The 15,701-nt window shown below is 37.5% G+C and overlaps 1 long non-coding RNA gene across 1 annotated transcript in view; it reads right to left on the bottom strand.

Moving 5' to 3' along the window:
* Positions 1-15,701, bottom strand: part of LOC131504397 (uncharacterized) — a 65,247-nt gene that overhangs the window by 13,830 nt on the left and 35,716 nt on the right. The window contains exon 2 of the long non-coding RNA XR_009257966.1: positions 1,344-1,420. This is a non-coding gene — a long non-coding RNA (uncharacterized LOC131504397). The remainder of the gene's footprint in view (positions 1-1,343; positions 1,421-15,701) is intronic.

The raw sequence follows: 15,701 nt of genomic DNA, 5'->3' as shown, positions 1-15,701 counted from the left end.
ACAGGAGATTGCTGCCAACAAGGGATCACCAACCAAGAAAGCTCCATTACTAATCTCCACTTGTATAAAATTCACATTTGACTGGCATTCTGTTTCCAAAAATTTGAGAGAAGAAAGTAAGAAAGGATACAGGTATTTCTCCACTTCCTGGATATGAGTGTGCTTAAGAAAATGTACATACAGGGGTACTCAGTTGGTTAAGCATCAGATTCAGCTCAGGTCATGATCTTATGGTTTGTGAGTTCCAGCCCCATGGGCTCTGTGCTGCCAGTGTGGAATCTGCTTGGGATTTTCTCTCTTGTCCTCTCTCTGCCCCTCCCCGATTTGCACTTTCTCTCTCTCTCAGAATGAATAAACAAACAAACAAATACATAAATAAGGAGGTGTCTGGGTGGCTCAGTCAGTTGAGTGTGCAACTTTGGTTTAGATCACGATCTCACAGTGTGTGAGTTTGAGCCCCACGTTGGGCTCTGTGCTGACAGCTCAGAGCCTGGATCCTGCTCTGGATTCTGTGTCTCCTCTCTCTGCCCCTGCCCTCCTCATGCTCACTCTCTCCCTCAAAAATAAACATTACATTTTTAAAAATTTCAAAAAAAGAAAGTGTACATACGCTCACTCATGGGAACAAAGGCAGACACACATTCCCTTGCTATAAGCTTTGTGTAAAGAATAATTTTGCCCAAGGCCAAAATATATGGAAATCAACCAAGGCATCCAATTTCAATCATTATAAAGAAAAAATGTTGTCTTCAATTTTGGAGGGTGTTATTGAACTATGAAATACACAAAAGAAAGTATTCAAATCACAAGTTACTCAACATGCCAGTAAAAATTAGCATCCAGAGCAAGAATATCCCAATCCCAGACATCCCCTAGTTCCAGTTTGTGGTCAGTATTCTCCCCAGAGGTAGTCACCATCCTGATTTCTAACAGTTTTAATTGGTTTGACCTGTTTTTGAGCTTTATATAAATGGTACCATATAATATATATCTTCTTTCAGAGTTTTTTTTAACTAGATTTTATAAATCATTAATCTAACTCCTCATGTCATGTACAGACATGTCACGATATTGAAGCAGAAATATCCCCCCAAAAGAAATTTAAAAGTGTATACTTTAAATAAGCCATTGTTCATTTGTGCCATTAACATTGAATGGCTTTATCTAAATTAAGACCAGCTGAATCTCTTGGGCCCTTGAGCCTATCCATAGTAAGTAATAAGGATCCTAAAAGGCTACTCCCCAGGGTGTATGACATTATGAGAGACAATATAATGTGGTGGAAAAAAGATAAGCTTTGGAACCATATTTAACTGAGTTAAAATAGAATCATCTCCACTTACCAGCCATACTATCTTTATGAAGCCACATAATCTCTCTGGGGCTCAAACATATATTTGTTTTTTAGTTGCTTCTATGCCTGTAAAATGGAGAAAATATCTCATTAGGTTGCTGTGAAAATTAAATTAAGATCACAAACGTAAAGTACTTGGCATATAATAAGTGCCCATTCTTTTTCTCCTTTCAGAGACCAAACCTTGATTTCAAATTTATAGCCTGATATGTACATACAACCTAAATAAATATATTTTATTTTTCTTTTTTGAATAAATATATTTTCAATGGCAACTATTTGAACCACTAACTAGCAAGTTTAACATCATTTGGAAACCAGGTTTGTGATCCAAGGGAATTTAAGACACAGAGTCTTACAGAACTGAGAAATGTCACTGTTCATTCTTTGGAAACCTGTCTGGCTTCATGTCCCTCACATATCCCACCATGCCGGCCTAGCTGTTTATTTTTTAATGATTTCTATTGTAAAACCATTGTTACCTCAGCTTCCTGTGATGGCCTAAGAGCACACAAAATCCTCATCTTCCAACAAGGGCACAAAGCATCCAATGTACTTCCCGTGACATTATCATTTTATTAACAGCCATGATGCCAATCAATTTATAATGGCCTTTCATTTAGACACGTGCATGATTGTGGAACAATCATGTGATTTCTGCATTTTCACCAGTATACATATTAAATTTCTGACAGATTGCTAATGAGCTGATGTTGGAATTACAGAGTAGTCTGTTATCATTTGTCCATTCACAGTTTCCTCACCAGCCCATCTGTGCTCGGAACAGAGCCACCATGGAGCACGCAGGCTGGGACAGTTCCTCCATTTACACCTTTTGCCTTCAGAGGCCTCTGGGAAGCCTTGTCCCTAATTAAAGATTTTAACAAACATATTGCCAGCTTTCTAACACTGTTATTAAGCTGCTCTCTTTTGTTAGGAAAGGTGCTGTTTGTCAGCAGTTTGTAGATTTAGATATTTAGTGTGTGTTTCTGTAGCCCTGCAAAATATTTGTGTTTTTAAACAATTCAATTAGTATGTTATGCATGCATGTACCAGCATGCACAGTACATACGGTATACATTCTATCAAAATCCCGTATAATTATTCAGACTCTCAAGGACAGACAAAGAAACATGGTGCATTTTTATGGACACACAGACTTCTCTACAGAACAAGGTGGAACTGTTGAATACTCGAAGGTTGAATACTTTAAGGTTGGGACTGTTAAAACAAAATGATCAGATTGAGATCATGGCTTAGATAGTTTGGAGCAAAGGTAAAGTACCCTTTACCTGAAATGTCTGCATAATTAGAATACACTAAAAAAGAATCAGATTTCCCTGGTGGAATATACATAGTTAGGGGGAGAGATGTATCCTTGTACTAAGGGTTTAATTACTAGAGTGGTGGTTCTCAGTGTGGATGTGGTTGAGGGTAAATGGGGAAGGGGGGCCATGGAGTCAACTGAGAAGCTTTTGTGATATACTCTCCCACCACCACCGTCAAATTGAGACATTCCTCATTACACCCAGATAAGAATTACTGCTCCAGTGCTCTGAGAGAATAAGAGAGACAACAGAGCTGAGAGCTTCCTGCCCAGGAAAGAGCTCTCCAATCATCAGTCTTGGAAATGGGTGCATTTTCACTCTTCCCAGGGCTGAGTGTAGACAAAGCTGGCCCCTCTGGTAACAGCCATGTAATGTTTTTTAGTCTACAGTCACTCCCTAACACAGAGAGGCCTGAGACCTTCACCACTAATAGAAGAGTAATAATTCCTGGGAGTCCAGCTCCTTGGAGATCAGAAGGTGACTCTCACTGCTGCTTTAGAATGATTTCCACCAGTGATACTGTGACAGAGAGACTGTGAGATGTATCTCCCAGTGTGAAAGTTTTGTGGTCACTTATTCTGAAATGTTAATGGAAATTTTGATACTTTGATTTAATTCTTGAATAAAATACAAGCAGGTCCGAGGGAGATACCACAAATCATAAGGCAAGATTCTTGGGGCACCTGGATGGCTCAGTCAGTTAAGCATCCTACTCTTGATTTTGGCTCAGATCATGATCTCATGGTTCTTGAGTTCAAGCCCTGCATTGGGCTCTGTGCTGACATCACAGAGCCTGCTTGGGATTCTGTCTCCCTCTCTCTCTGCCCCTTCCCCACTTGCTCTCTCTCTCTCTCTCTCTCTCTCTCTCTCTCTCAAATAAAAATAAACAACAAAAAAAGCAAGGTCATTGTCCTAAGAGAACTTGCATACTAGACAGCTAACACACATACATAAAAACCATATGCACTATCTAACATCACAGGGTAGCCAATGCTTAGGCACAAATGCAGGGGAGTTCACTTCTCCTGATGAAGTGAAGACATCACTTCTACAGAGGTTGGATTAGGACTTGGTGCTTGAGAGCAGGAGAGAAGACACTGTGAGCTGAGACAATAGTGGGAAAGGACAGGAATATCTGAGGGATCTTGAATAGGCTGCTTTGGCTAGATCAGAAGTTTGTGATGGAAAACTGAGAAAGGAAGGTTTTAAAGGTACAGGGTCATTCTGTCGAGGCTAAAGAATTGTACTTTATCTGGGTTTGTTTTGTTTTAGTTAATTGGCTTATTTATTTTTTTCCTTTTAGATACTTATTTTCAGAGCAGTTTTGGGTTCACAGTAAATTTGATCATAAAGAACAGAGAGTTCCCATATACTCCTTGTCTCCACACATACATTATCAACCTCTATCAGCTTCCCCCACTATCAACCTCTCCCACTGGGTGGTACATTTGTTACAAAGGATGAACCTACCACATTGTCAAACAATCAATCTACATTTACATATCATTATCACCCAAACTTTACAGTTTACATTAGGGTTCACTCTTGGTATTATGCATTACATGAGTTCTGACAAATGCATAATGACATGTATCCACCATAAAGCATCATATAGAGTAGTTTCACTGCCCCTGAAATCCTCTGTGCTTCACCTGTACATCCTTCCTTCTCCACTAACCCTAAAACCCTAAGCCCTAGGAACCACTGATCTTTTTACTGTCTCTATTGTTTTTCTTTTCTTTGCTTTTCTTTTCTTTTTTTACAGGATATTATATTGTTGGAAACACACAGTATATAGTCTTTTCAGATTGGCTTCCTTCACTTGGTAATATGCATTTAAGTCTCCTTCATGTCTTTTCATTGCTTGATAACTCATTTCTGTTTAATGCTGAATGATATTCCATTGTCTGGACATACCACAGTTTATTTACCCACTTACCCACTGAAGGACATCTTGATTGTTTCCAAGTTTTGGCAATTATGAATAAAGTTGCTATGAACATCCATGAGCAGTTTTAGTGTGGGCATAAATTTTTAACTTCTTTGGGTACATACTAATAAGTGTGTTTGCTGGATCTCATGTTAAGAATACACTTAATTTTTTTTAGAAACTGGCAATCTATCTTCCAAAGTGGCTGTACTATTTTGCATTCCCACCAGCAGTAAATGAGAGTTCCTTTTGCTCCATATCTTCACCAGCACTGGTGTTATCAGTGTTCTGGATTTTGGCCAAATAGGTGTGTAGTGGTATCACATTGTTTTAATTTGCATTTCCATAATGACATGATGTGAAGCATCTTTTCATATACTTATTTGTCATCTATATATCTTCTTTCATGAGGTGTCCAGGTCTTTGGTCCATTTTTTAATTGGGTTTTTTTTTATTGTTGAATTTTAGGAGTTCTTTACATATTTTGAATAACAATCCTTTATCAGATATGTCTATTGCAAATATCTTCTCTTAGTGTGCAGCTTGCCTTCTCATTCTCTTGACATTGTCTTTTATAGAGCAAAAAATTTTTTTTTAATTTTAATGAAATCCAGTTTATCAATTATTTCTTTTATGTATCAGGATTTTGGTATATATAAAAAGTCACCACCAAATTCAAGGTCACCTAGATTTTCTCCCATGTTATCTTCCAGGAATTTTATAGTTTTGTGTTTTACATTTAGGTCTATGATCCATTTTGAGTTAATTTTTGTGAACGGGGGTAAGATCTGTGTCTAGATTCAGTTTTGGGTGTGTGTGTGTGGGGGTTTGCATGTGGATGGTCAGTTGTTCTAGCATCATTTGTTGAAATGACTATCTTTTCTTTATTGTATTGCCTTTATTCCTTTGCCAGAGATCAGTTGACTGTATTTGTGTGAGTCTATTTCTGGGCTCTCTATCCTGTTCCATTGATTCGTCTATTATTTCACCAGTACCATCCTGTCTTGATTACTTCAGCTTTACAGTAACTCTAAATTGGGAAGTGTCAGTCCTCCAACTCTGTTCTTCTCCTTTAATATTGTGATGGTTATTCTGGATCTTTTGCCTCTCCACATAAATTTTTGAATCAGTTTGTCAATATTCACAAAATAACCTGCTAGAATTTTTATTAGGATTGCACTGAATCTATAGATCAAATTGAAAATAACTGGCATCTTGACAATATTGAATCTTCCCATCCTTGAACATGGAAGATCTGTCCATTTATTTTCTTTGATATCTTTTTAATAGTCTTGTAGTTTCCTCATCTAGATCTTGTACATACTTTGTTAGATTAATACCTAAATATTTCATTTTGGGGGATGCTAATGTAAATAGTATTGTATTTTTAATTTCAAATTTGATTTGTTCATTGCTAGTATATAGGAAAGTTATTGACTTCCGTGTGTTAACTTTGTATCCTGACACCTTATAATATATAATATATGATAACTTTATAATCATTTATTAGTTCCAGGAGGAGTTTATTTTGTCAATTATTTTGTAATTTCTATATAGGTAATAATATCTTCTGTGAACAAAGACAGTTTTATTTCTTCTTTCTCAATCTGTATATCTGTTATTTCCTTTTCTTGTTTTATTTCATTTGCTAGGATTTCCAGTACCATGTTCAAAATGAGTGATGAGAAGGGACATCCTTTCTTTATTCCTGATCTTCACAGGAAACCTTCAAGTTTCTCACTACCAATTATGATGTTAGCTGTAGGTTTTTTGTGTTATTTATCCAGTTGAGGACATTCTTCTTTACTCCTAGTTTCCTGAAAGTTTTTATCATAAAAGAATGTTTAATTTTGGCACATAATTTTTCTGCATCTATTCATCTGAGCATGTGATTTTTTTCTTCTTTAGCCTATTGATGTCATAGGATTACATTAATTGATGTTGTAATGTTGAAACAGACTTGCACACCTGGGATAAATCCCACTTGGTCATGTTGTATAATTATTTTTATGTATTGTTAGATTCAGTTTGGCATCATTTCACTAAAGATTTTTGCAGCTATGTTCAAGATGTTTTGCATCTATGAGAGATATTGATCTATAGTTTTCTTATAATGTCTTTGTCTGATTTTGGTATTAAGGTAATAATGCTGGTCTCTTAGAACGAGTTTGGAGATATCACCTCTGGTTCTCTGTTCTGGAACAGATTATAGAGACTTAGCATATATTTTTTTTAATGTTTGGTAGAATTCACCAATGAACCCATCTGGGCCTTGTGCTTTCTGTTTTGGAAGGTTATTAGTTATTAATTCAATTTCTACAACAGATATATACAATTCAGATTATCTATATCATCTTGTGTGAGTTTTGGCAGATTGTGCCTTTTAAGGAACTGGTCCATTTCATCTAGGTTATTGATTTTTGTGGGCATAGAGTTGTTCATAATATTCCTTTATTATCCTTTATTGTCCATGGGATATGTAATGAGGTCTCTATTTTCATTTCTGATATTAGTAATTTGTGTCTTCTCTCTTTTTTTGCTAGGCTGGCTAAGGCTTATCAATTTTCATCTTTAAAAAAACCAGTTTGCTCTAAAGAAGACATCCAGATGGCCAACAGGCACATGAAAAGATGCTCAACATCACTCCTCATCAGGGAAATACAAATCAAAACCACACTCAGATATCACCTCACGCCAGTCAGAGTGGCCAAAATGAACAAATCAGGAGACTATAGATGCTGGAGAGGATATGGAGAAATGGGAACCCTCTTACACTGTTGGTGGGAATGCAAACTGGTGCAGCCACTCTGGAAAACAGTGTGGAGGTTACTCAAAAAATTAAAAATAGACCTACCCTATGACCCAGCAATAGCACTGCTAGGAATTTACCCAAGGGATACAGGAGTACTGATGCATAGGGGCACTTGTACCCCAATGTTTATAGCAGCACTCTCAACAATAGCCAAATTATGGAAAGAGCCTAAGTGTCCATCAACTGATGAATGGATAAAGAAATTGTGGTTTATATACACAATGGAGTACTACGTGGCAATGAGAAAGAAGGAAATATGGCCCTTTGTAGCAATGTGGATGGAAATGGAGAGTATTATGCTAAGTGAAATAAGCCATACAGAGAAAGACAGATACCATATGTTTTCACTCTTATGTGGATCCTGAGAAACTTAACAGAAACCCATGGGGGAGGGGAAGGAAAAAAAAAAAAAGAGGTTAGAGTGGGAGAGAGCCAAAGCATAAGAGACTCTTAAAAACTGAGAACAAACTGAGGGTTGATGTAGGGGATGGGTATTGAAGAGGGCATCTTTTGGGATGAGTACTGGGTGTTGTATGGAAACCAATTTGATAATAAATTTCATATATTAAAAAAATAAAAATAAAAATAAAACAACCAGTTTGGGTTTCACTGATTTTCTCTGATTTTCTGTTTTATTTGTTTAAATTATTTATTTATTTTGAGGGAGAGAGAGAGAGACAGAGACCGACCACGTGCAGGAGAAGGACAGAGAGGGAGAGAGAGAGAAAATCCCAAGCAGGCTCTGGACTGTTAGCACAGAGCCTGATGCAGGGCTTGAACCCATGAACCGTGAGATCATGACCTGAGCTGACATCAAGAGTCAGACGCTCAACTGACTGAGCCACCTAAGCAACCCCACTGATTTCCCACTTTCAATTTAATTGATTTCTGATCTAGTTTTTACTATTTTTTCTCTTCTGCTTACTTTGGATTTAATTTGCTCTTCTTTTTCTAGTGTTCTAAGGTGGAAACTTAGGTTATTTAAATTTTTCTGGTCTAATATATGCATTCAATGCTTTAAATTTCCCTCTTCACACTGCTTTCACTGCATCCCACAAATTTTGATAAACTGTATTTTAATTTTCATTTGGTTCACAATATTTTTTAATTTGTCTTGAGATTTCTTCTTTGACCCATGTGTGATTCACAAGTGCACTGTTTAATCTCCAAGCATTTGGGGATTGTTAGCTATTCTGTTTTTGATTTCTAGTTTAATTCAATTTCATTCTGAAAGTTTATGTTGTATGATTTCTTGTCTTTTAAATTGTTTGAAATATGTTTTATGGCCCCAAAGCTAGTCTATCTTAGTGTATGTTTCATGTGATCTTGGGAAGAATGTGTATTCTGCTGTTGTTGGATGAAGTAGTCGATAGATGTCAATCACATCTAGTTGACTGACTGAACTATTGAGTTCAACTATGTTCTTACTGATTTTATGCCTGCTGGATCTGTCCATTTCTGATAGAGGAGTGCTGAAGTCTTCAATTATAATAGTGGATTCATTTATTTGTGTTTTTCTCCCCTCTGACAATCTTTGTCATTTAATAGGTGTAAAAACCAATGATATTTAAAGTGATTTTGATATAGGGGAATTAATATCTACTACACTTGTTACTGTTTTGTATTCATTGCCCTTGTTTTTTTTTTTTTGTCCAATTTTTGTCTTTTACTTTTTTTGCTTTTTGTGGTTTTAACTGAACATTTTATGGGATTCCATTTTCACTTTTTAACATATCAGGTATACCTTTTTTTTTTTTTTTAACTTCTTTAGTGTTTACCTGGTGTTTGCAGTATACATTTACAACTAATCTGGGTCTATTTTCAAATAACACTCTACTGCTTCCTGGGTTATGCAAGTAGTTTTTAATGCAATATATTCCTAATTCCTCTCTCATGTCTTGTATCATTTCTGTCATTCATTTCACTTATACATAAGTATATAAACACACACCATAAGCAAACATAATGGAATATATTGTTGTTATTATTATTTTGAGCAAACTATTATTTGTTAGATCAATTAAGAATAAGAAAAATAAAAGTTTTTATTTACCTTCACTTATTTCTTCTCGAACACTCTTCCTTTCTTTATGTAGATCCAAGGTTTTTTTTACCTATATGAATTTTCTTATCTCTGAAGAACTTCTTTTAACATTTCTAGCAAGATAGATCTAGTGACAACAAATTCCCTCAGTATTTGTCTGAGAAAGTCTTTATTCTTTCTTTCCTTTTGAAGGATAATTTCATAGGCACAGAACTCCAGATTCGTGGATTTTTCTCTCAACACTCCAATCTCTTCTTTCTTACATAGTTTTTGGGGAGAAGTCAGATGTAATTCTTGTCTTTACTTCTCTATAGGTAGTTTTTTTTGTCTCTAGTTTCTTTGAAGATTTTTTCTTTGTCTTCGATTTTTCTGGAGTTTGAATATGCTATGCCTAAGTGTAATTTTTCTTTTACATTTATTCTGACTGGTGTTCTCTGAGCTTACTAGATCTATAGTTTAATGTCTAACATTAATTTGAGGACATCTCATTCATTATTGTTTGAAATATTTCTTTTGTTTCTATTCTCTCTCTTCTCCTTCTAGTATTCTCATTATGCCTTTTGTAGTTTTCCCACAGTTCTTGGATAATCGATTCCTCTTTTTCTTTGCTTTTCAGTTTTGGAAGTTCCATTGACATATCCTCAGTCTCAGAGATTCTTTCTTCAGTCATGTTCAGTCTACTAATGAGCCCATCAAAGACACTCTTCATTTTTGTTACAATGTTTGTGATCTCTAGCGTGTCTTTTTTCATTCCTTCTTAGAATCTCCATCTCTTTACTTAAGTTTCCATATATTCTTACATGTTGTCCGCTTTTTTATGCCCTCAGCATATTAATCATAGTTGTCTTAAATTCACAGTTTGATAATTCCAACGTCCTAGGCCTAATTCAGTCTCATTCTAATGGTCGCTGTGTTTCTTCAAACTGTGGCGTTTTGTTTTGTTTTGTTTTTTCTTTTAGTATGCCTTGTAATTCTTTGTTGAAATCCAAACATGAAGTACTGGGTAAGAGGAACTACAATAAATAGGCCTTGAATGATGTTATGGTAAGTTTGGGGTGAGGAGGAAGGTAGGAGGGGTGTTTTACAGTCCTATGATTAGGTCTCAGTCTGTTAGTGAGCCTATGCCCCTGGGTTGTAAATGTCACAAATGCCTCTCAATTTTTTCCTCAGTTTGATGTGGTACAGAATGACTGGAGGAAGGTATTTCCCTTCCCTTAGGCTGGTTAGACTCTGTCAAAACCCCAATAGATTAGGTGCTGATAAAATAGGTTCTCTAAGGGTAGGTCTGGTTAAGAAGAATAGAATGCTCTGGTGTATTTCAGTATGACCACTCCCCTTCCCCACCGCCACCAGAAGCACAAAGGGAATTTTTATTTTTTTCTGGTCTTCTCTCCGATAACCTGTGAGAGTTCCAAGAGATAAAACTTGTGAGGTCCCTCCTCTCCGCCACTGCAGTTTTTAACTTACAGACCTATCCACACCGAGCTTTTAGCAATTTGCCAATTATAGTTCAAATTTTTCCACCACAGCATTGGTTTCTACAGAGGTTTCTGCTTATGAGTTTCTGCTCAGGTAAGTTGTGATTCTCTGTATCTGCTTGTCTGTCTTTTTTATTTGGGAAGCAGTGGTTTGCCCTATAACATCACTTCTCTGGCAGATCTAAGAAGAGTTATTCATTGTTTGCTTGTTTAACTTTTTACTTCTTGTTTGGACATTTATGACTTCCAAGATTCTTACATGCTGGAATTCAGAAGTCTGTCCTTTATCTTTTAGGCAGAATGTAATTATTAAAGAGAAATATGTAGGTTGACTAACTGGTTGGTAGGCTGGTTTTTAACAGGAAGATGACTTGATCAAAAGTTATGTGTAATGGATTTTGGAGCTTAGGCAGCTGGGCAGCTCTGCTGTCTTGGCTAGCTGTAATCTGATCCAAGATGACCAAGGCCAGGATAACTGGGGTGACCTGGATCTTGTCAGTGGGGCTTTCACCCTCCAGCAGGCTGACATGGACATGTTTTTGCTCATGGCCATAGCAGAGGACAAGAGTACAAACAAAAAAGGTGCAAGCTTCTACTTATATCACATCTACTATCATCTCAGTGGCCAAAGCAAATCACATGACTGAGCTAAGCCTCAAGGGTTAGGACAATGGATTCTACCTCTTGATAGGAGAATTCTAAAGGCACATGGAAAAAGACAAGGATACAGAAAGGAGAGAAGAATTTGGGCCATAAATGCAATCAGTCTACCACATCCAGATTCAAATTCCAGCCTTTTTTGCCATGTGACCACAAGCAAGACACCTGAAAATTGGCTTAAAAAGTACTTACCTCTTGTAAGCATGGTTGTTTGCATTAAATAAAAAGACTCATGTAAAATACTTAGCATAGTGCCCCACCTACATAAATAAATAAATATGAAGACTTGTGGTGGCAGGAAGAGGAGCTGGGATGCATATGGTCATTTGGGGTTGTGAGCCTGTATTAGGGTGATGTTGAGGGAAGTGAAAAGGCCCAGCCATATTTGGGAGGAACAGCAAAGGATGAATTTTCAGGAATAAGTGTTCATAGGCCTGGGTAATTTTAGGACAATGGTGATGTCATTGACAGAAGCAGGAGAGTCAGGTGGTTGCCTGTGTCGGCGGAGATGACTAAATGTCTATCCCAACTGGATCTCTAGCCTAGTCTTTGAGTTTCGTGAAAGGGATGTGGAGACAGAGTGCTAAGTGACTTTACTCAGCATGGCACAAAACACAGTATTTAACAATCAACCAAACCAGAGCTTTCATTTGATAAACCTGCTATTGCCTACCATTTCTTCTATATTACGGATAATCACTCTGAAGAAAATTTGGAAAGACTCCCCATTAGTCTAATATCCAAGAGAGGTATTCATTCAGAACTCTGTGACATACTCGAGCACAGCCCAGGTGGAACGATGATTATCCTTAAATTCACAATATATCCTAGGCTACACTATGCCAGAGGTCAGAGTGATGGAGTTTTTACCCAAACTCATGCCTCCAGTTTTTGTAACAACTTTCAGTCCAATGGGTGTTCATTTGTACTAGAATAATTCCAAGTGCTAACCCCAAAGAAGACTCTCATAGCCTATTAGCTTAAGCAGTTGCTAGCCAAACAAAATAGCAAATTTCCCATGTAGAATGATTTAGTGCAGCACGACTAGGATAAATAAATAATGAAGGCATTTGTTTATGCCTACTTATAACATTCCTCGTAGGCAAAAGGGGAAGAAAACATCATTCTAAGCCTGAGAAGGCAGCCGGTGCAGGCTCATCAAAAATATGCATTTTCTTTTATAGTCAAAGAGTGTGAGTTTGCTCTGCTTCACCTCCTGGCCTGGGCTCTTCTGATATCCACGTAATTTAAATGAGAAAGTCATTCTAGGGAGTCATCACATTTCAAAGAAGTGACCCTTTTTGGATGTTGAAAAGATCCCCAGTGTTTGGGTTCACTCCAGGGTGAGGTGGTGTCACAGAGTTCTTGCAAAGTCATCCAGGGAAGCAGACCTTGGAAAGTCTAAACAGAAGTTGTTTACCTTGTCTTTTTGCTTGTTGTGCAAATGGGTCTCAGCTTTGGAGAGAAAACAAGCACATTTCAAGCTCAGTCTAAGTCGAAATTCACCACTGCTGTCAGTCAAACCCTGATAAAGAAGGAGTTTTTATTAGTTCTTGGAGTTGCCTGACTTCCACCATGAACTTTGTGGCTAAGACAGCCATAGTAGTCTCCAAATTGACCTCAAGCTAGTTGGGTTCACCTTCAAAGGGTGACTCGGTTGAGTACATTACTTCCCATTCTTTCTCCTGAGGAATTGGTTCCACTGAGTTCCTGCATTTACACCTTGGTCCTCTGGGAAGCAGAATCACTCAAACAGCCATGCTTGTTACAGTATCGTACTTCAGGCTGCATCCAGATGTGGATTTCCAATGTGTCCTGAATGTCATGCATCCTTATCCTGTCCTAGAGCCACTATTTTTCTAAAATCCCCACACTGGTGAGGTTTGTTGGGGCAAGTCCACCAGAGTCCCTCTCCAAACAACTCAGTTAAGGAAGCCCCCTCTCCACTTAGGGTTTGTCCTCTGATAACTGGCTTCTGTGTTTGTGGCACAGAGCTTTCTGTACTTTCTCAGCAGCTCAACTGGAAATGCTCTCTTCCTTTTACCTGCCAAGTTAGATTTAAAGAGAGGGTGCCTTGTTCCTGGATCCCAGGAAGGTGTTAAATATCTCTGCCACTAGGAATCCAGCTAGAGACATTAACACCTACCTCCTGGCTCAAGAGTGGGTGTTAATGTTCTCCCTGCCAGAATATCTGTTATCCAGGGCTTTTCCTCTAGCCAGCCCTCAGCCATACCAGGGCCAGGGAAAGCAAGTCAAACCAGACTGGCTTTCTAACAGTAACAAGCCTCAGCTGGTGAACACTAAATCAATAACTCCATCTTTTAATCACTTTTAAAGCATTGTGAACACAGTTCCAAAGACTTCCAAAAATAATTCTCCATATAACTAACACAAACTTTTTTTGAAGGTTTACTTAACACACATGAATTCTGGGGCGCCTGGGTGGCTCAGTCGGTTGAGCATCCGACTTTGGCTCAGGTCATGATCTCGCGGTCCATGAGTTCAAGCCCCGCGTTGGGCTCTGTGCTGACAGCTCAGAGCCTGGAGCCTGTTTCAGATTCTGTGTCTCCCTTTCTCTCTGACCCTCCCCCATTCATGCTCTGTCTCTCTCTGTCTCAAAAATAAATAAATGTTAAAAAAAAATTAAAAAAACAAAACAAAACACACACATGAATTCTTACCAGAATCCTGAGAGGTAGTTATTGTTATTCTCATTTTACAGGTGACTTTACAGGCTCATAGAGGATAAAGAGTAGGCACCTGTCATGCTGATCTCTGGCTGCCAACCACAGATCCCTACTGAATTGCTAATCCTAACAGTAACCTTGGGAGAGTGCTATTTTATAGATCAGAAACTGGGATCATTTTGACTGAACACAAAAAGTAGAAGACTTTTGACTTGAGCCTAAGTCCAGCTAAGTCCTAGACTACTGTACTTTCTACCAAATCACACTGATGATGATCCCAACAGCATGGCACTAACATTGTTTTCCCTAAGGCTTCACTACTCATTTATTCTTTCAGAAGAACATACATTTATTGAGCAGTTACTATGTGTCAAGAATTGCATTGGGTAGGAAGGATTTAAAAAATTAAGAATCAGAGACCTTGCCCTCAAGTTGCCTATGTCCAATAGAGGAGACAGGTGGGCATGAAGGGTCAGAGAATAATTTCTGCCATTTCAAAAGTGGAAAGGATGGTAAGTTAAGTTTGAAGGGGGTTAAGATACAGTATTCCCGCCCCCAAAAGATGCATTATCCCCAAGGCATCTGAGGGATGCCTTGAGTCTGTGCAAGGGACCTACTCACCAAGTATCTCTATACTCCAACAACTGACTGAAAACCCATGAAGATTTCTATATCTACAAAAATACAAAGTATTTTACCAAAAGAAACAGACGTCTGCAAATGGAATTTTGGTCAAAGCAGTCATACTCTAGGTAACCAGTTAATGAAACTATAGAAGTAATTTAGATTAAACACGGAAATGAAATGATAGAATTATCACATTTTGTAATTCTCAATAAAATAATGGATTTAAGCTATGATAGTCAACAGTTGCTAACATCACAAAAAGAGAGACAAAAAAGAGAGACATTATGGGCCTCCTGATAAAAGAACACAACACTACCCATGAAACAGTCTTGTCAAAAATCCAGATCTGAATTTAAATGAACTTTTAGACCTAACCAATGTCTAACAAGAAATATAGGGGACAGGGGAATATGGCAAATGGATACAAGGATTCAATTAATAATGTCAGCATATGATAAACTCTCCAGCACAAATGAACAGATTTCTATAACAAATAAATTACAAGGGAGAAAAAAAAAAAGAGTGGAAAGAGAAGCTGATAGATTAAGAGACTCAAGAGATATATAACCAGAGCAATAGGTGAACCTTCTTTGGATCCTGATTCAAACAAATGAAATGTAAAAAACAAACAAACAAAAAAAATAACAAACCAAATGCAGAAAAACTACAAGACAACTAGAGACATGAGATCTGAACTCTGCCTTGATAGATGATGCTTCTAAGGAATTGTCAAGTATTTTTAGATACAACAATAGTACTGTGATTATGTTTTTCTTTTAAG

This window comes from Neofelis nebulosa, chromosome 2 (assembly GCF_028018385.1).
Source record: "Neofelis nebulosa isolate mNeoNeb1 chromosome 2, mNeoNeb1.pri, whole genome shotgun sequence".
Classification (NCBI taxonomy): domain Eukaryota; kingdom Metazoa; phylum Chordata; class Mammalia; order Carnivora; family Felidae; genus Neofelis; species Neofelis nebulosa.
Note: the sequence above shows the minus strand (reverse complement) of the source record. Positions and strands in the feature narration are given on the sequence as shown.